Genomic DNA, 22,295 nt, shown 5'->3' on the forward strand with positions numbered 1-22,295 from the left:
TCTTGTATCATGTAAGTTAAGGCATGTTTGGATCCATTAGTGCTAAGAGTTTGGCAGATGATAGATAATAGGTGCTAATTATTGCTACCTAATTATTAGCAAGGGGCTGTTTGGATCGACGTGTTGGGTAATTAGTTGGAATATCCGGTAATGGCTAACGTCTCTTCTCCCCTCCCTCCTGGCACCTCACCTCCCCACAGCCAGCCGCCGGTGTCCACCACGGACCCGGCAGGCACCACCAAGGCCATGCCCTCTGCAGGGCCGACCACCCTCTCCTCCTCCCGGGTGTTGTCCCCTTCGTCCCTATCACCTCTTGCTCGCCCGTTCAAGCCTGCTTGTTGATCTAGGCTGGAGTGCTGGAGCGACGACGGCCCCTCCTCTCCCGTTGACTTCGAGGAGGCTAGTCCTGTGTTGCCACCCTCCTACCTTGACGTGCTGCTCTCCTCCGCTTCTCCTGCTACGGGCGCAGGGTCTCCTGGGAGCAGGACACCCTCGCTGGATGCGGTAGCGCCGCCTGCCGTGGTGCCTCAACATCCGCAGCGCCGCCGCAGATCAGTGGTCCTCGGTTTCGTCTGCTCCATGGCTGGTACACGGTAGGTCGTTGTCAGACCTGTGTGGCTGATGTTCATCGTTCTGCGCATGGTTCTTGATGTCCAGTGCCTGCCAATTTAAGAAACAAATGTTTCAACTGCTTATCTACTTCACACCCAGCATTAGAGTGTTGGCGTTGTGCATGCTGCTTCCGCTGCTGGCGTCTGGGCCATCGTGCATCTAGTTGCCCCACCCAATTAGAAGCACGCACTCCGCGGGCCAGGTCGAAGACGTCAGTTTGGCGCCGCATCTCCCAATCCTTGGCCAACACGTTGATGGTGCCTCGTTCAGCTTCAGCTGTTGGTAGGGTGTCGGTCTGGTGTTGCATATCTGCCTCACCTGCCATGTCTCCGGCTGCCACCAAGGCCATGGATGGAGAGGAGGGTCACTGAAAGCTCTAGGTTGTTTTTGATTAATTGATGAAACCTTAAGTACTAACCTAATTTATCAAAGTGATTATGAGATAGGTAGCACTACTTCAAGTGATGAAGCAATGACGAAGATCATGATGATGGTGATGACATAGTGATGATATGATTCTTGAACTTGGAAAAGAAGAAAGAGAAAAACAAAAGGTTCAAGACAAAGTTATAAATAGTATGAGTCATTTTATTTTAGTGATCGAGACACTTAGTGAGTGTGATCACATTTAGGATCGATAGCCGTACTATTAAGAGGGGTGAAACTCGTATCGAAATGTAGTTATTAAAGTGCCACTAGATGCTCTAACTCATTTCATATGCATTTAGGATCTAATGGACTGCTAACATCCTTAAAAATATTTGTGAAAATATGCTAACACATGTGCACAAAGTGATACACTCGGTGGTTGACACATTTGAGCAAGGGTTAGGAACTTCACCGGCGGAGTGTCCACCCATAGAGTGCAGACAGTCCGATGGTGCCACTGGCGCCCTATACAAAAAAGACGGAGGTCACTGTAAGTGACCGGACGCTGGCCTCGGTTGGACCGACGTGTTCGGTCAGTAGAAGCTGCTAAGACGCTGGCGTCGGTCTCTGACCGGACGCTGGGTCACTTAGTGATCGAACGCTGTAGGGTTGCGTCCGGTCCTGCTGACGTGGCAGCGCACAGGGGAGACACCGAGTGACCGGACGCTGGGTGAGTCCGGTCGAGCATGACCGAACGCGTCCGATCGTGATTTTTCGCTTCTGGATGCTTACTAGAAACGACCGGACGCTGAACCTCAGCGTCCGGTCACTTCACAGTAGCGCGTCCGGTCATCACTTGACCGTTGGGATCGAGCGCTCAGTATTTGAAGAGAGGGGACACGTGGCGTGCATCGCACAACCGGACATTGGGGTCCAGTGTCCGGTCACCCCATGTTGTGCCCAGTAAAAGGGTACAACGGCTCTATTTCGTAGGGGCTTCTATTTAAGCTCCATGGCCAGCTTAAGCTCACTCTCTTGGTCATTTGCATTGACATAGCAACCTTGTGAGCTTAGCAAAAGCCCTCCCACTCATCTCCATCATTAATCAATCATCATTGTGAGATTATGAGAGAATTCAAGTGCATTACTTGATATCGATGCGGGACCCATAGGATACCCCGCAAGGAAGAGAGAAGATCTAATCCAACTAGGATTCTTCCCATGTAATCTTAGTGGTAGAACTATTAAGTAATCCTACTAGAAAATCTCATTGCAAACCGACTAGGACTCTGGCTTCCTAACTATATAAAGGAGGGCAGGGCTCCTGAGAGAAGAGACGACAATTGTACAACACAACACATCACGATCAATCCAACGCAAAGGCTAACGCCGACTAGACGTAAGGTTATTACTCGATCTACGATCGAGGGCCTGAACCAGGATAAATCGACTGTCTCTTGCGTTAACCATCGAGTTCAGCATACGCCGAAGCCCGAACATACTGCCCCGGGTACCCCCGTGGCAGGCTATCGATGGTGAAACATCGACAGCTGGCGCGCCAGGTAGGGGCTTTCGGTGACTTTGCATCCGAGAGCTCGATGGACCTCGACAACATAATCTTCCCGACGGGATCAACTTTCATCTTCGGCTCATGGATCTACGAGGCAGACAACAACGGCAAGCTTCAGGGCCATCTCCTCAAAGATCCAGATCATCATAAAGAATTTCCTATTTCAACAACTACAATGGATCAGCTCACCAGAAGATTCGCGTAGCTCATAGTGTCCGATTCAAATCAGATTTCACGGCCACTCGTATCCGATTCGAATTCAAGCTCCAAGGCAAAGTTTTATCCGAGTGCTTTCAAAAAACCGAGTTCTTTTTTGGCAAGATTCCAGAGCTCAACCCAAAACAACTCGGATTACCCTCAGAGTTCTTTCAAGAAGTCGAGTTCTTTTCCATTTGGGCTCGACAACATGGCAAAATCCTATCAGGGACAGTTCGAAAGATCTTTCAATCCAAGATTCGGGATACCACTGACAGGAGCTCAGGAGGGTCTTGTGCTAACGATAACATCGCAAGACTGTATCATCCACTGGCCAGGTTCCGTTCCTGATGGTAGTGGAACCCAACTAGTCGGCACAACAACAATAGCTATTCTACCTTACCAAGAAGGAGACTCGATCTACGACGCCGAGGCATCTACTAAAATTATCAGCGACTCCGACAGCATGAAAACTAACGCCAATAACAAAACGACTCACGCACGAGAAGTGCTCATGGTTCGACATCCGCGGTCACCATTAAATCCCCCGGAAGCACCCAATGTCAGATCATCAGATGAATCAGAATCCAACATATCACCCTTTGCCCAGGGCTACGATGGAGAAACCGAGAGTCAGAAACAAGCTAGAGAAAGAAAAAACAAGTTGAAGCAAGTACGCCAACACCGTGCTAGGCAGCGCAAAGAAGCTTGGATCAGATATGAGTTAGAGTTGGCTGAGTACGACAAAAGAAAGTCGCAACGAGAAGTCGAAGGAAGACGCACGGTAAATACGCCTTACGATAGGATTCGAGAAGCATTAGAAGAACTCAGAACAACTTCACATCCCGGTGAGAAGTATGAACAACTCTAGGACTTACTCCGATCGACGATCCCGAGAACGCATAAAGAGAGAGCTCGATCAAGACTACCCGACAGATCAACAACCCACCGGCAAGAAGATCAAAATCAAAGAAAATCTGCTTTCGAAAGACTTGGGCCGGGTGGAAGCCATGACGGAGGAAGTAGGAAGGAACATAATCAAGGCCGCCGATTTGAACAACCAAGGAAGACCAGGAGTAGGGTGCCTACCCAGACAACCTCGCAAGACTACTCCCATCAAAATGACAGTTGGCCAGAAGAAGGTGCCGAATCCGAATTCAAAGAAACCAGGACACACGACAGATTCTCCTGTTTCACGAACAGGCTTGCATTGGTACGATTACCTCACAAATTCAAACCGTCTAACCACTCCAAGTATGATGGCAAAACTGAACCAAGGTAATGGCTCAGAATATATTCACAATCAATTGAACTAGCCGGAGGAGACGACGATATCAAAACCCTGTTCTTTCCCATGGCACTGGAAGCCATGCCCCTCCAATGGTTCGACAAACTGAATCCAGGATCTATCAGAAATTGGGAGGATTTGCAAAAAGCTTTTTGTGAAAATTTTGCAGGAATCATTACACACCCAATCACTCATGCAGAATTAAAAGGACTCAAGCAAAAGGGAGGTGAAAGCCTCAGAAATTACTATCGATGATTCGGCGAACTACGAGCTCAAGTGCATGTCATAACCGAACGAGAAGTAATTGAAGCTTTCTCTCACGGAATCACGGCTAGATGGCAATTTCAAGACTTCTGCAAAGAAAATCTGAGAAATAACGAAGAATTCAGACGAACAGTAGAGAAGATGATTACTGCAGAAGAAAAAACACGAGAGAGGTTCCCGGACAGAAACAACCAGGACAACTCGGACAGGCAAAATCACCGAAATAGCAGACATCAAGAAAGAAAACGTAGACCAGACAATACTGTTGTAACGGCCGACAAATCAAAGAAGTTTTCCAAACCCAGAAGATATAATGACATTGAAAACATACGTTGCCCATTGCACCCTAATGGGAGACACACCATCGGAAATTGCTACACTTTCAACGATCGGTACACAAGAAAAGATAGTAAAGAAAACACCAAAAAGGACAATCAGAAAAGAGATGAAGACAACCACGAGGGCAAGGGATTCCAAAAACCCAGGGGAACGGTAGCAGTGATTTTCTCAGGGGCTCCGGATTGCAGAAGCAAACATCAAGAAAAACTAACGCTACGGACCATTATGACAGCAGAACCGGCTACACCAAGATATCTCAATTGGTCACAATACCTTATCTAGTTTACCAGAGAAGACCAATGGACTAGCGTGGGAAACGCAGGCCATTATCCACTGGTTCTAGATCCAACTATCGCTGGTATGACCGTCACCAAAGTACTAATCAATGGGGGAGCTGGACTCAACATCATCTTTTCAAAAACTCTAAGGAAAATGGAACTATAACTCGCCGGGATGATCACGCCAACAAGCACACCTTTTTATGGAATAGTACCCAGCAAAGCAGCCATGCCACTCGGACAAATTACCTTACATGTTACTTTTGGAACTCCTTCAAACTACCGAACATAGTTTATCAAATTTGAGGTCGCTGACTTCGATTCGTCATATCATGCAATCCTTGGACGTCCAGCACTGGCCAAATTCATGGCAATACCACATTATCCGTACTTACTGCTTAAGATGCCAGGACCCAACGATATCCTTTCTCTTCGAAGCGATTTGAAACGTGCTTTTGACTGCGACGTTCAGGCGATCCAAATTGCAGCTAAGGCACAAGCCGACAATGGAAGAAAAGAAATAGCCGCAATCACTGCAGAGACAAGCCAAGAAGAATTAGAAATACCGGCTAAAAAGACCAGCATCATCGCACCACCAAAAGAAGCCGACGTCAAGCAAATCGACTTAGGCACAGGCGATACCTCCAAGACAGCAACCATTAGTGCTCACCTCTCGGCAAAATAGGAACTCGCGCTCACCAACTTTCTTCGGGACAACAAAGATATTTTTGCTTGGAAGCCGGCCGACATGCCAGGAGTCCCAAGGGAGTTGGCTGAGCACAGAATTGATGTTAATAAAAGCTCCAAGCCTGTAAAGCAACGGCTACGACGATTCTCACCCGACAAAAAGGCAGCAATTAAAAAGGAAATAACAAAACTGATGGCAGCCGAATTCATCAGGGAAATCCTTCATCCAGACTGGCTAGCAAACCCGGTTCTTGTGCAGAAGAAAAACACGGACGAGTGGCGCATGTGCGTCGACTACACAGATCTCAACAAACATTGCCCAAAAGATCTGTTCGGGCTACCACGCATTGACCAGATAGTTGACTCAACAGCAGGATCTGCATTATTATCTTTTCTCGATTGCTATTCAGGGTATCACCAGATCGCACTAAAAGAACAAGACCAGAGCAAGACATCTTTCATCACCCCGTTTGGTGCCTACTGCTACAAGACCATGTCGTTTGGACTAAAGAACACTGGCGCCACGTACCAAAGAGCTATCCAAACTTGCCTGGGGACTAAAGATATGATGCTATATATTGCGGCGACTCCTACCGTAATCAGCACGGCAATAGTCATAGAAAGAGAAGAACAAGGACGCGTGTATAAAGTGCAACGTCCCGTATACTACATCAGCGAAGTACTGTCAGAATCCAAAATCCGGTACCCGCATGTACAAAAACTACTCTACGCTCTACTCATCACCTCACGCAAGCTTTGCCACTATTTCGAAAGCCACAAGATTACCGTGGTGACAGACTTTCCACTCGGAGACATCCTACACAATAAAGATGCCACGGGGCGCATATCCAAGTGGGCAGTTGAAATCGGAGCTCTTGACATCGATTTCACCCCACGGAAAGCAATCAAATCTCAAGCCCTCGCCGATTTTGTGGCCGAATGGATAGAGATTCAACAGCCTTTATTAGATACAATCCTTGACCATTGGAAGATGTACTTTGACGGATCACTCAAACTAGGCGGGGCCGGTGCAGGCGTTCTCCTAATTTCTCCAGAAGGAAAACAACTCAAGTACGTCCTTCAGATATTATGGCAAGCTACCAATAACGAAGCAGAATATGAAGCCCTCATCCACGGGCTACGAGTGGCAATTACCCTCGGAATAAAAAGATTACTCATATACGGCGATTCAGCAGTAGTCATCAACCAAGTCAACAAAGATTGGGATTGCACCAAAGAAAACATGAGTGCTTACTGTGCTGAAATACGGAAACTTGAAAAACATTTCCAAAGATTAGAAATTTTACACGTCCTACGCGATTTCAACATTGCAGCAGATGTCCTTGCCAAGCTCGGATCAAACAGAGTGAAGGTTCCACCTGGCGTATTCATAGAAGAGCTATCAGTACTCTCTATCAAACAACCCGGTGAAACAACACATGAAATTCAGGCTAAGAGCGTTCAGATCATGGTAATCAACACTTCATAGAGCCAAGTTTTCATCGACTATATCAAAGAAAACAAATTGCCAGCAGATAAGGCAGAAGCCACCCAAGTTGTTCGTAGAAGCAAAAACTACGTTCTAGTAGGAGATAAACTTTACAGAAGAGCAGCATCATCAGGAGTACTCCTAAAATGTGTCTCATTTGAAGAAGGTAAAGAGATCCTAAACGAAATACACTCAGGTTGCTATGGAAATCATGCCGCTTCAAGAACACTAGTTGGCAAAGTATTTCGCACCGGATTCTACTGGCCAACCGCTTTGAAAGACGCAGAAGAACTTGTCAAAAAATGCAAAGGTTGCCAAATGTTTGCAAGACAAGCCCATGTGCCAGCTCACAATCTTATCTGCATCCCATCCGCTTGGCCTTTTTCCTGCTGGGGGCTGGATCAAGTAGGACCCCTAAAGAAAGCAAAAGGCGGCTTCGAGTACATCTTTGTAGCAATCGACAAGTTCACCAAGTGGATTGAATACAAACCACTCGCGAAATACAGCGCAACCAAAGCAGTCAAGTTCATCCAAGACATTATGCACCGCTTCGGCATGCCCAATTGAATCATCACAGATCTAGGCTCCCCCTTCACAGCTACAGAATTCAAGAGCTGGGCACAAGACTGTGGTTTCAGTATAGACTATGCGTCTATAGCACATCCAGAAGCCAACGGACAAGTAGAAAGAGCTAATGGACTCATACTAGCCGGATTAAAACCAAGGTTATACGAAGAACTAGTGGACTATGGGTCCAAATGGATCGAAGAATTACCAAAAGTAGTATGGGGGCTACGAACTCAAATAAGCAGAGCAACAGGCTACTCACCCTTCTTCCTAGTTTATGGGTCAGAGGCCGTACTGCCCGCCGACTTGATCTGGACATCACCAAAGATAGAACAATACGATGAAGGAGAAGCAGAACACACAAGAAGATTAGAACTCGACAGCTCAGAAGAAGTCAGAGTAAACGCTACCCTCCAATCAGCCAGATACCTACAAGGTCTAAGACGGCACTACAACAAGAGTACCCAACCTCGATCGCTACAAGTCGGAGACTTAGTGCTAAGAAGGATACAAAAGACTAACGGACGACATAAGCTACTCAGTCCATGGGAAGGTCCGTTCATCGTCACAAAAGTCACCGGACCAGGCACATACAAGTTAATAACCGAAGATGGAAAAGAAGTCAGCAATACATGGCACATTAGCTAGCTAAGAAGATTCTACGCGTAAAAACAACTCAACAGAAAACAAATATGCAAGCCACAAGGGACCAACGTTCACAATCGATGAAAGACAATACTCTTCAACAACATATGTATTAATGATCAATAAAGATGATATTCATCCACAACACGTCTTGTCATGACTTCCAACGAGTTGTTTTCACGAAACAAAAAGCAAAATGGCTGAAAACATGCCTGAGCATCCCGGCCGAGAGCAAAATAGCTGAAAAGACGCTTGAGCCCGCCGATGAGGGTAGCTAAAAGCTAACACCCAAAACAAAAAGCAAAATGGCTGAAAACATGCCTGAGCATCCCGGCCGAGAGCAAAATAGCTGAAAAGACGCTTGAGCCCGCCGATGAGGGTAGCTAAAAGCTAACACCCGAAACAAAAAGCAAAATGGCTGAAAACATGCCTGAGCATCCTGGCCGAGAGCAAAATAGCTGAAAAGACGCTTGAGCCCGCCGATGAGGGTAGCTAAAAGCTAACACCCGAAACAAAAAGCAAAATGGCTGAAAACATGCCTGAGCATCCCGCCCGAGAGCAAAATAGCTGAAAAGACGCTTGAGCCCGCCGATGAGGGTAGCTAAAAGCTAACACCCGAAACAAAAAGCAAAATGGCTGAAAACATGCCTGAGCATCCCGGCCAAGAGCAAAATAGCTGAAAAGACGCTTGAGCCCGCCGATGAGGGTAGCTAAAAGCTAACACCCGAAACAAAAAGCAAAATGGCTGAAAACATGCCTGAGCATCCCGGCCGAGAGCAAAATAGCTGAAAAGACGCTTGAGCCCGCCGATGAGGGTAGTTAAAAGCTAACACCCAAAACAAAAAGCAAAATGGCTGAAAACATGCCTGAGCATCCCGACCGAGAGCAAAATAGCTGAAAAAACGCTTGAGCCCGCCGATGAGGGTAGCTAAAAGCTAACACCCGAAACAAAAAGCAAAATGACTGAAAAACATGCCTGAGCATCCCGGCCGAGAGCAAAATAGCTGAAAAGATGCTTGAGCCCACCGATGAGGGTAGCTAAAAGCTAAAAACTAGTCAACCAAAATTGAACTTCAAAAGACCCTCCAGCTCTTCGTTCCGAAAAGCAAGAGGCTCGAGGGCTACATCCAGATAGGAACACTTTTTCCTCAGAAAAGCACAAGCGCCAAGTTCGTCAAGGCAACATTCTATGCCGAGTCGTTTTTATATAGTGCGGACGAAAGGTTATCAACACAAAGATTTACATCTAAAGGGGAAGAAAAGAAAAGTACTTGACAAATCGAGGGGTCTCGTCAGAATAATGCACAGAGTTGTTTTGCGGAGCAGAGACAAAAATAGGACAAAGTACTCAGCAAGTCAAGTAACTTCAACCGCACTCAGGCAAAGAATACATCAACAAAAATAAAGAATCTTCACTTAAAGAGGAGTGTAATATTACAAGGGGATGCTCAGTCGAATCAGGCATTGTCATCAGAAAGAGAAATGTCAATATTTAGACTGTCTACAACCCTACTGGCTAAACCTTCGACTTCAGGCTCCATCCTCTCAACGGCGTCAATGTATTCTTGGCTTTCAGCTTCTTCTGCTATCTTGGACAGAGGCGCCTCTGGAGCAAGGACCCGGACCTGGGCCAACACATTCTTGGTACATACTTGAGCACACTTCTTCACGAACTCTTGGAAATGAGTCGGAATCCGGGGAATGAACTGCGCCCAAGATTGCCTATCATCCGCTGGAGTCTGGAGAACATCGGCTACTGAGCGAAAAGATTTCCACAAAACGTTCCAATTTTTAGTAGCCGTCGCCAGCTTCCCAGACAAGCTTTCAATAGTTTTTTGGGCCTGCACAAGATCTCTGTCAGCTCCGCGCCTAATCAGCTTAGCAAGGGCGAGTTCTTCCTCAGCATGAGTAATTACCTCCTCAGCTTTATTATGACTAGAGCGGACAAGAGCCTTTATTTCATCGATACTCTCCGAGAGCTTCTGCTTCTCAACCCGGAGAGCTAGACAAAACACCCAAGAACAAGTCAGCAAAAAAAGAAGTCAAAAATACAAAAAGAAACATGCAGAACCCGCAGCACCTTTGCATTCATTCTTCGCAGACTCCACCGTGGCGTCCCTCTGTTTCTCTGCCTCCACGACCCGGGCACGAAGGGTCTTCTCCTCCTTTTGGTGCAATTGACGCTCTGTCTCCAACTCAGCCCGGAGAAGGCCAAGATCGGCTTTCAGAGTGTCCACCTTAGAAGACAACTTTCTCTCATTCTCAGATGAGAAAAAGAAGCCAGAATGATCACGAGAGAAAGACTGAGCAAAAAGGGGCAAAGAAAAACAAGGCGTAAAACACAGAAGAAAAACAAGCACGCAAAAAAGGAGTGGCAGTAAAACCTACCTGGAGCTTTTCACCAAAAGAAGTCGCGAGGGTCGACAAGTTCCCCCAGGCTATGGTCAGCTCCGATAACCGATGGGTGGCATCGAACTTTTGCACCACGTCACCGGAAAAAGAGGGACCGCCGGAAGCAAGAGAAGGGGAAGGAGAAGCCGGCTGGGGCGAAGAAGGAGCGACCAAAGCAACCTCCAGGGAAGTCGGAGCCAAACCCTTAGAAGGACCCGGCACGACGGCCACAGTCACCTTCGGAGCGGCCAAACCCACAACTTCGCCAGGAAGCTCTGAAGCCCCCGCAGCAACTTCATCAACAGAATGTTGTGAGTTCTGAGGCTTAGAACTCGTCGGCACGGCGGGAGGCAGAGAAGAAGTCGATGAAGAAACGAGAGAAGACAAAACACTGAAAAGTGATAAAAGGAAGCACCGATAAGAATCAGAAGAAGGAAGAAAGAAGCCAAAAAGATAAAAGCCAGAATTTACTCACCCGACTACTTTCTTCTTCGCGAAGCCAAAAGAAGGCCTCACAAGGGGAACCACAATGGCGAAAACGTCCCCGCCACCCGGCGACGGGAGCGGGATAGCCGACAACGGAGCCGTGGAAGAAGCCAGGGCTGGAGCCATGGAAGAACTCCGCACTGGAGGAGCGGTAGAGCTCGGGACAGAGGCTACCAAAGAACTCGACACCAGAGCTTCAGAAGAAGTCGGCGCGGGAACCTCGGAAGAACTCACACCCGACCTCCGATTACTTCAAAAAGTTCAAGACTAAAGGTCAAGACAAAGAAGAGAAATTCAGCGCAACAGGAATATGAAAAACAACTCACCGCCGCATGATGAGGGGTACTTCATCATCCTCTTCTTCCTCAGCCAAGGAAACCAGAGCACCTGCTGAAAAGAGGATAAAAAGTACTCGGGTCAAGAGAGAAACAGGAAAATAAACGAACAAAGAGTATTAAATGTGCTCGCCTAAGAGCATGCTAGCAACAACTGGAGTACCTGAGGGAGTACTTGGTTTGCGAGGCTTCTTGGAGACAGGCAGGCCAGATGAAGACCCATCCGCTCGCCCCCTCTTCGGGACACTGCGAGGACCGCGAGGGACTAGACGAGGAATATATTCTTCATATACATCAACAAATCCGGAAGAAACCCCAGGAAGGGCTAGAGAGGTTTGGGACTTACTAATTGCAGAAGTTCCAGCCAGACGATCCCTCGTCTCCGCCACGGCAGGGAGAGCATCAAGGGGGATCGGATCGACAAAGTTCCACCCAAGCTCCTGCGAAAAAGAATAAAACACCGAGACAAAGAAAGGCTAAGCAAGAACGGATGCAGCAAGAGTACATAAAGCACTCAAACAAGAAGATAGACGACTCACAACTGGGGGCGGGTTGTTGGCTAAGAACTCGGAGACAGCAGGAGGAATGACGCTCACTCCCTTCAGCATTTTCTGGAGGCGCCCGAGTACCTCCTCACCGGTCAGCTCAAGAGCTGGGACCATGCGTGAGGGATCCTCGGCCCCAGAATACTCAAAGCCAAGATGTTCCCGCTCCTTCAAAGGCTGAACCCAACGACGAAGAAAGCTCGAAACAATACCGAAGCTGGTCAAACCCTGCTGTTTCAGCATGCTAATCCTATCAAGGAGCAGCTGGATCACTTGAATCTCAGCAGGTGACTCAAGCTTCTTGTCCCATCGGTCGTTCACCACAGGACCAGATCCAGAGTGGACGACGAGGGAAGGGATCAAATTGGCAGCGTAAAACCACTCGGCACGCCAATCTTTTACGGAGTCAACCAGGTCATAGTCAAAAAACTTAATCTTGAGACCCTAGCAAAACTAAATCCCGCAACCGCCAAGAACACTGGTTTCTTCACGGCGAGGTTGAGGTTTCAGACGAAAGAAAAAGCGAAAAAGAGATAGAGAAGGAGGGATCCCAAGGAAGGCTTCACAAAGGTGAACAAAAACAGAAAGATGGAGAACAGCATTGGGGGTTAGGTGGTTCAGACTAACCCCGAAATAACCAAGAAACTGATGAAGGAAGGTGGAAGCAGGAAGACAAAGTCTAGCGTGAACAAAGGAAACAAAGAGGACAATCTCACCAGGACCCGGAGCTGGAACCCGATGCTCGCCCGGAACTCTCCATTCAGCGATGACTTTGCTTTGGATCAAGCCGTCGCTAACGAGCTCGCACAGCTGGTCTTTGCTTGTTGTTGGAGCCGGACAAACCTTCTGAGCAGCCCTCATGGCCATGAACTCCTGGTTTTCGATCAAAGAAAGGGACGACTCCTCGTCCATGAAGGTCGCCTGAGACTTGCTTGCGGTGTTCTTCTTTCCCATGAACTGGCGGAAGCAAAGAAGGCACTAGGGAAGACGAAGCTAGAAAGAAGGTGATCAAGTGACAGCGATGAAGACGGCGGCGGATTTCTGAAAGGTAGGGTTTAAAGGCAAGAGCTAGGCAGCAAGGGAAAGGAAGATAAAAGGTCTTTAAATAGATTTTTCGGTAACAAAAACGGCCCACAAGGCCCGTTAAAACACAGCGTGAGAACGCAATGGTTCATTTACCGACGCAGCTAAAACGGCGGAGGGCACGAATCCAAACAATGGTACAAACCAACGGGTAGATTTCAGACTTATCCGCACAGCACCACGGCAGGGTTATCAGATGACTACAAGAACAACTCGTCAAGCCAAGAAGAAAGAAAGGGCTACCTCGCAAGGAACAAAGTAACCCAGTTATTTAAGAAAGAACTCGGTAACCTCATGAACGACAGAGATCACAACAGAAAAGTAAAAGACAACTCAGAAGACAAGATTCGTTACATTACAAACAACTTCAAAAATGAAAGATTACAAATCTTACAAGACCCAACGAACTTGACGCCACGAAAAGCAAAGTAGCAAAGAGGAACACAGACACGGCTAGGCTCTGGAACGACTACGTGTCCCAAATTGCTACTCGGAAGGATAAACCGCCATCAGCTACACTGTTTTCTTCAAAGGACAGACGCAGTGCATCAAAGGCGGAAATCGGCAGCATGGTAGGGCAACATGGAGCAGAGAAGGCCAGCGGGTATCTGTCTACCCAAGACTGATGTGATGCTGGATACGGTGTTGATCTGCACCGGACAGTCCCAAGACAGGCGACGAGGATCAACCCAGAACTGCCAGATGAAGGAACGAAGCCCACATCACAAGACTTCCTCCAACTACCACCACGTACATCCTAGCACAATGCTGTCGCGGGATTAGCCTACCTCTAATCCCTATCACAAGACTTCCTCCACCTATGACAAGACACACAAGAACTACAAAATATGCCCAGGGGCTGCTCTACTTCACAAACTACCATGTTCATAACCACGAAGGTTTCAACAGAATATCCAATGGATGAAAATAAGCACTCCGGGACAGTATTTATAGACCAAAGGAGCGGCGCACATGGACTAGGAGTACCAACGAAACAAGCCTAATAAAGGACATAGTGAAAAGACAGGACTCAATAATGGATGACTCAGGCGAGAGGAAGCAGTACTCGAAGACAGGCATATTCGGAAGAATATACCAGCACAGTACAACCCGTGAACAAAAAGCATTTACACTCAACCACCACCATACAACTACATCTGACAATAGCAGACTATTAAAGAATGCGCCAAGACCTCACATCCGAGTTCTTCCTGAACGAAACAACACAGATATACGCTCGGGGGCTCGGCCAGCATCATAGCCTAATCAACACTAAGCTAGGGAGCTCGACCTTCATTTCAACTACTCCCGAAGGCTCGGAACCAAAAGACAAAGGACCAAGAATACAAGAAACTCAAGACTACAATGATGACGACACATCAAGACTCTTCATCCGACTTCTTTTCTAAAGGGAAGAACTCGGACAAAGCACGGGGCTGTGGGACACATAGCCCCAGAATTTTTTGAAGACAAGAACCTGGACCCTCCAACTTTTGCAAGTAAAAGCAAGAGGCTCGAGGGCTACACTCAGTAAGTGCAATTTTAACAAAAAATTGCACCCACCCAAAAAGAACCCGGACATAAGCTCGGAGGCTGCATGCCGCGAAACTACTCGAATGATGGTTTAATCCAAGACTAAAGGGCCGCTACGGAAAGATGCTGCAAAACTACTCGAATGATGACATAATCCAAGCCTCGGGGACTACTTAAGAACACAAATTTTCAAACAACATAAAGGATCAAGACCCTCCAACTTTTTGTTCCAAATAGCAAGAGGCTCGGGAGCTACACTCAGTGAGTGCACTTTTTCTTCGAAAAAGCGCACGTCACCAAAAGACTCCATCAACACAGACCACTTCAGGACATTACGACAAAAAGAACCCGGAACAAGCCATATTCGAGTTCTTTTTTATAAAACTTCAACGAACAATAAGAGCAACCTCAAGACAAGATCCTCCAGCTCCTTGTTCCAAATAGTAAGAGGCTCGGGGGCTACAACCAGATGGATGTACTTTTTCTTCAAAAAGCACTCACCACTCGAAGATCCCAAGAAGCGCTACAAGGTTTCACTCTAGAAAGCACTCGGATGACATTTTGTTCCTACTCAACAAGACTTGAAGGAGCAAAGCGAGACTTTCAGAGCTCAATCATGAAGTGCTCGGGGGCTTATCGATGCGGGATCCATAGGATACCCCGCAAAGAAGAGAGAAGATCTAATCCAACTAGGATTCTTCCCATGTAATCTTAGTGGTAGAACTATTAAGTAATCCTACTAGGAAATCTCATTGCAAACCGACTAGGACTCTGGCTTCCTAACTATATAAAGGAGGGCAGGGCTCCTAAGAGAAGAGACGACAATTGTACAACACAACACATCACGATCAATCCAACGCAAAGGCTAACGCCGACTGGACGTAAGGTTATTACTCGATCTACGATCGAGGGCCTGAACCAGGATAAATCGACTGTCTCTTGCGTTAACCATCAAGTTCAGCATACGCCGAAGCCCGAACATACTGCCCCGGGTACCCCCGTGGCAGGCTATCGGTGGTGAAACATCGACACTTGAGTGATTGCATCTAGAGACACTTGGTATTTGTGTTTCGCTGCGGGATTCACTTATTTCTCTTGGTGGTTGCCACCACCTAGACGGCTTGGAACAATGGAGGAGGATTGACACGAGTTGGTGATTGTTCGTGGCCATCTCCGGTGATTGTGAGGGGATTTGTACCTTCCCCGACGGAGCGCCGAAAGATAACTCTAGTGGATTGCTTGTGTCATTGAGTTACCTCACTTGTGGGTAGGTTCTTGCGGTGTCCAATTGTGTGGACGAGGTTCGTGCAACATCTCTTAGCCGTCGAACCACCAAGTATTGGTCGACACAACGGGGACGTAGCGTGTTGACAAGCACGTGAACCTCGGGAGAAAATTGGTTGCCTCTTGCCCTTTGATATTCTCCCGGTGATTGATAAAGTATTGATCTTGTGATTGGTTTATTTCTCTACGCGGCGGTATAATCACCTCACTTACTCATTTACATTTCCGCAAACTAGCTATAACAAGCTCTTTAGTGTAGCTAGAATTGAGAGCTTGCTTTGTGGATTAAGTTCATCTAGTGGAGTTCTTTAGTGTAGCAATTGTGAGAGCTCTTAGTGAGTAGTGACCTTGTAAATTGTGTGCCTAGTGATCATAACAACTAGAATTGTTGGATAGGTGGTTTGCAACCCTTGTAGAGCTAGAGCAAGTTTGTATTTCGCTATTTGTTATACTAATCAAATTGCTATAGTCGGTTTGTAGATTTTTAAATAGGCTATTCACCCCTCCCTAGCCATATTAGGATCTTTCAGCCACTGACAGCGTCGACGTCCTCATCGCCGGTGCAAGGCAAGGCAATTCTGGTTCTTTTGAGGACTGGTGGAACAGAGCTGATGAGATCGTCGATGGACAATTGTAACAAGGAATCAACTCATTCATTATCCTAGGGGCTTGGACACTGGAAACATAGGAACCAAATGTGTCTTTGCCAATATGGCTACAGCCTTGCTTCTTGCTGAGGAGGAGGCCCAACTTTGGGCATTGCCTGGAGCGCGTGGTATCTCTTTCTTGTCAGACCTCGTTCCTAGGGTCTAGGTCATTCCAGGTTGTGGGTATTTGTAACAAAACGGGGTGAATGTAATTTTGTGATCCTTTGGGTGTGTGGGTTCTTTGGCTATGTGCTTCTTCAAATGATGTTCTTTTGATGAAACTGGGATCTTTAGCTATGTGCTTCTTCAAAAAGGTCTTGTAGTAGTTTCTTCCAAGTTCAGACAGACTTCTCATTGATCTAATGCTTGCAGGCACTGAAATGATTTACATGTAATGAGTATATTACTTTCCATATTTGTCCCCGTTTCAGCTCTATTGATGAATTTTGTATGCTAGGTTTGTGAAGAATGTATTGGAGAAAGAGAGAGCTGTGCATTGGTGGAGAAACTTAATTATCAGAATGAAGACATCCATGTTTATTTTGTCCGTGGGAAAGAAGCACCAAAGTCTATTAAAGAAGCATGTAGTAAAGCTGTTGTTGTAGCAGATCGTCGGACTTCAAAGCGTTCCCGGAGAGCAACTTTTGGAAACTCAATCAGTTTGAAAGTCTCTGGTTCTACATCCATCTATCAGTTGAAACTCATGATATGGGAATCTTTAGGGGTATGCAAACTGAATCTCAAATTCTGTGATCACAGTTCCTAATCGGTACCCCTGTTTCAAAGGTGTCACCTAGGCGTCCAGGCGTATCCAACTGCCAGGTCACCTTGGGGAACAGTGGCGCCTTGTCACACCCAGCTCTCGCCTGGATTCCTAGTTGCCTCTGAAACCATGATCTGTACTATATTTGTTTCCTTCTCCATATCTCAAAAGGGACTTGCATACATTTTTGCCTTTTCATCTAGCTATGGGATGTGCTTTCTTGTTTTCTATTTTTATTCATGCATGTTTTTTTCAACTGCTCCAAATTATTCAAATAGCCTACCTGTGCTCTTGTTACATTTAGATTGTTAAGGAGAACCAGAAACTTCACCAAGGCTCTGTTGAGATTGAAGATGACCTTGCTACTCTTGATGATAAGGGTGTTTTTCCTGGGGATATTCTTTGGGTCAGAGACTCTGAAATTTATGAGAATCGTGACATAGCAGGTAAATAATAACAAAAAATGATGTGGCAAACCTTTTTTTTTTAAAAAAAAGAGAGGATGCTAATGGTTTTAAGCGTTTGCTGCTTATATGTTTCAGATGAAATTTCAGAACAGAAGGCTGATATGCTACAGGTTGAGGAAGGGTTTCGAGGAACTCTGTTGACATCAGGCGTCTCTGTTCAGCTTTGTCAGGACATAACATTTAGTGAATGAGTTCCGCATATCTACCAACTTGCTGATTGAGCTTGCTAGGAGGTGATGGTGACTTGCTTATTCTTTGTTTTTATTTTATTATTACATATCGTTGCGTTCTCAATGAAGATATGCGTATGCACTGTCAAAAATTAGCAGCTGTTTCAAACCCCTATCATCTAGTACATATATTATTCATGAAGGGAGGAAGGTTGGAGATACATAGAGTGACAGGCCAAGTGCTATGACTACTGCTCTGCTCCCCGAAAGGATTCATACCATCCGTACTTAAAGCAAACCTTAAATTTATTGCGTCATTTACAAACTCCGGGAATTCTCTATCGATTGCGCTCCACTGGGACCCATCAGCAAGGTGTCTCAACATATTGTCTACCTTACGGTCTTCTTTCTGCCATCGCAACAACTTTGCATGATCTTTGTTTCTGAACAGACGTTTTAAGCGTGGTATTATAGGAGCATACCACATAATCTTGGTAGGGATTTTCTTCGTGGGACGTTCGCTCTCAACATCACCAGGGTCATCTCGCCTGATCTTATACCGCGATGCATGACATACCGGGCATGCATCTAACTTCTCGTACTCCTCGCCACGGTAGAGGATGCAGTCATTAGGACATGCATGTATCTTCTGGATTTCTAATCCCAAAGAACAGACTACCTGTTTTGCTTCGTACGTAGTGGCGGGCAATTCGTTATCCTTCGGAAGCATCTTCTTTCGGATTTTCAGTAACTCCCCAAATCCTTTGTCAGACACATCATTCTTTGCCTTCCATTGCAGCAATTTCAGTGTGGTACCCAACTTTTTCTGCCCCGCATCATAAGTTGGGTATAGCAATTTCTTGTGATCCTTTAGCATGCGCTCGAACTTAATCTTCTCCTTTTTACTTTTGCATTCTCTTTGTGCATCACGAAGATCATCAGCGGGCTCATCTTCTGCCCCTACATCTTCTTCAGCTTCCTCCATTGCAGTATCATTGAAGGCCCCATATTCAGCAATAATGTCATCATCGTCCCATTGCTCTTCTTCACCTTCTTCCATTACAACCCCGATTTCTCCGTGCTTCGTCCAATAAATATAGTTTGCCATGAAACCCGACTTCAACACGTGTGAATGAAGACTCCTTGAGCTAGCATATTCTTTCAAATTCTTACATATGACACATGGGCAGCACATGAAACCATCACGTTTGTTTGCCTCGGCCACACGTAAGAAAGAATGCACGCCCTCAATGAACTCTTGGGAGCGGCGATCTGCATTGTACATCCAATATCGTCTTATCTGCATTACATGACATACATACCATATTAAAACCTAGAACTTAATTAGTTAATCATACGACATGCATGCCACCACACAAGGTATTAATTTATGAAAGTCTCGCTACAATGTAGACAATCCCAACTATCACTAAAAAACTAAAGCTAAAATGCACTTCAGCAGCATAAGGATTTCGCGACCAATCCCAACTAAAACAGACAGATCATGCGTTTGTTCAACATCTATGGGCTTCTTCCGCAGGATCACTGCCTCATCAGCTGTCGTAACCGCCTGTGCAAGAGAGTTTTGCACGTGTTCAACATACTCTTCCTCCTAGTACTAGCCTGAACATCCAGTGCCATCCCACTGAAATTAAAATAAAAAATTAGAACTTTAATCACAATCATCATGAAAATAAGTATAAATTAACCATAATCATCAAATGCGATAAAATAACTCATATTGCGATCCGGACACTTGTAGAAGATACGGCGATTATTAGGACACTCCTTCCTCACTCGGTACTCCATCACAATCTTCTCCTCACACTTGTCACATGCAATGCGAGGGAGGTCCGGCCTCAGTCGCTTTGTAACCCGATGAGAGGCCGAGGACCCGGAAGCAGTTGTCATCTACTCTCTATACTCATTTTTAATATAATATAAATTTCTCATTTTATAAACAAATAAAATTAAAAAAAATTCTAAAATTCTCTATATCTCTAAAGCATGAAGTGGGCTATGCATGCTAGAAATGAAAGCTCAATACTAGTTTTGAATAACTACTTTAACATTCCTTCATCCAAATATGCAAACTTTAAAGTCATTTTGAGCTTAAATGGCTTACAAATAAAAAAAATCTACCATAAAAAAAACCACATATATCTAGTCCACAAAATGAAATAAGCTACTGATGAAACATGATAGTATAAAGTTGGTAACCTTTAGAACCGAAGAATCGATGGAGGAATGAAAGAAATCTTGTGATCACCGGTGATGAGGAAGAAGAGAGGCCGGCGATGAAGCAAGAACACTGAGCTCGAAGTGGCTCAGGCTCGGGGAAGAACAAGGGGTATATAGGAGGGGAACTGTAGTCCCGGTTGTATACAGAAACCGGGACTAAATGTCCCTTTCTAGTCCCAGACGGAGCCTCCAGCCGGGAGTAGACTTTTACTCCCAGTTGGAGATACAAACCGGGAGTAAAAGTGAACTTTTAGTTCTGGTTGGTAGCTCCAACCGGGACTAAAGATCTCCTGTAGCAAAAGTCTGCCGCAGTAGCCATTGGGCAGGGACCTTTAGTCCCGGTTGGAGCTACAAACCGGGACTAAAGGTCTGTCTACTCCCAGGCGCGAAAAATATCGGAACTAAAGCTAAATTTCGAGATGAGATCAAATGTCGTTTCTCTACTAGTGTCACGTTCCAAACTATGCTCCATGGATGAAATCATTTTAGGAAACAACCGACTTCAGATGTCAATTACTCACCACTGACCGCACTGCTACTCATTTCAATACCCTGTCTTTCAGCTTTGCATCTTTTGACTTAACGCATGGTCTGTTGTGATGCAGACATCTGAATTATGGTGGTTCTGGCAATCGCCCAGATGGAAATTTTTGTCAACCCCTTGTCTCCATGCTCTCTCAAGCGATTGGCTGTTTAGGAGTATAGTGGATGGTGCTCCTCCCGTAGTTCAGTCTTCCCTGATGTAATTATATGACTAGCAGGAAGTTGGCTGTTTCCGGCTGTGTGCTGCTAGCCTGCATGCGTAGTCTTTTGTTCTGGTTTCGTTGCGAGGGCTTCGAGTGACTTGCCCTGTACGGCTGTACCAGGTTGCATGCCTATGCAGAGGTTTGTTGAGAGGCTGGAGGAGCCTTGAACTAATGCTGAATTGATGTGTTTTCACCTTAGATGATGATATGTATGGTAGGAGTGTGTGTCCACCACTCACCTCACTGCTTGGGCCTCGGTGCATGCGTTGGCCTGTTGACCAGGCCAAAAACAATCGAAAAAAAAGAGGGAATGGGGTTTTCTATTTATAAAGGGATCAAACCTAGAGTAAATTCAAACCATATTTGAAATCTGCCCACACAACAGCACTCAATTAAAACAGCGCATCAGCATCAAATGCTACAAGCATTTTTATACCTTATGGTTGATTTATTTTATTTAGGAAATGTTTACCTCAACTAAAATTCCAAATCTATCTATTACTAAAAATTGGGGAAAAATTAAAAAAATTGAGAAAACCGTTGATTTAATTGCACTTGGTACTGACATCTCAAAATCCAAAAAAAAAAGGGTGTGACAAAATAAAAAAAAAACAAATTGGGTGTGATCGGAAGGTGCGGCCACGTGTAGTTGCCTGCGATGGTGCTCAATGCGCTCTTGGCTTGTTGAAATGAGGCTGGAGCGCTGCGATGGTGCTCTAGGCAAACTCGTGGCCAAGGCCCATGGAGCTTTGCCAAAGTGAGCCGGAAGGGGAGCCGATTGGGCTGGAATCAGCCCAAGCTGGTTAGGGATGAGTAAAGGTTTTCATTTTACATACTAAGAGCGTCTCCCAGAGATCATCTAATTTGTTTTGTAAAGTTAAATATGGCTACTATTCAACAAAGAAACGTCTCCAATCGCTAACCTGCTCTCTAAATTTAGCCATCCCAGAATTTTCGCTTGCGATATTTGGATAGTCAGAATAGCTCGCTATCGCAAATTCACAGTTTCCTTGTGCGCTCGTCAGCTCCTTTATCGCATGTGGCGTCCTCTTCCCGCATGCACAGATGCCTATTTTAGTTAAACCACAAATGACGTGGCATGTTAAAAAAAATACACGACTGGTTTTAGAGAGTCTGCTGTAGCAAGTAAAGATTTTGAGTAGCTAAATTAATTTGGAGAGTCAATTTTCTAACTTTTCAATAGCCAAATTTAACTAGTCTTTTGGAGATGCTCTAAGGGCTTTTAAGAATAGATTATTAACTCCAAAATAAAACCAGCGCACGGCATGCATCTATGCGGT

General features: G+C 45.8%; 1 pseudogene; it reads left to right on the top strand.

The window, feature by feature from the left end:
- LOC136509612 (ubiquitin carboxyl-terminal hydrolase 26-like) overlaps positions 1-21,045 on the top strand; it is a 54,223-nt pseudogene extending 33,178 nt beyond the window's left edge.
- Positions 21,046-22,295: the final 1,250 nt, after the last annotated feature.

The sequence above is a fragment of the Miscanthus floridulus genome, chromosome 15 (genome assembly GCF_019320115.1).
Source record: "Miscanthus floridulus cultivar M001 chromosome 15, ASM1932011v1, whole genome shotgun sequence".
In the NCBI taxonomy this organism is placed as follows: Eukaryota; Viridiplantae; Streptophyta; class Magnoliopsida; order Poales; family Poaceae; genus Miscanthus; species Miscanthus floridulus.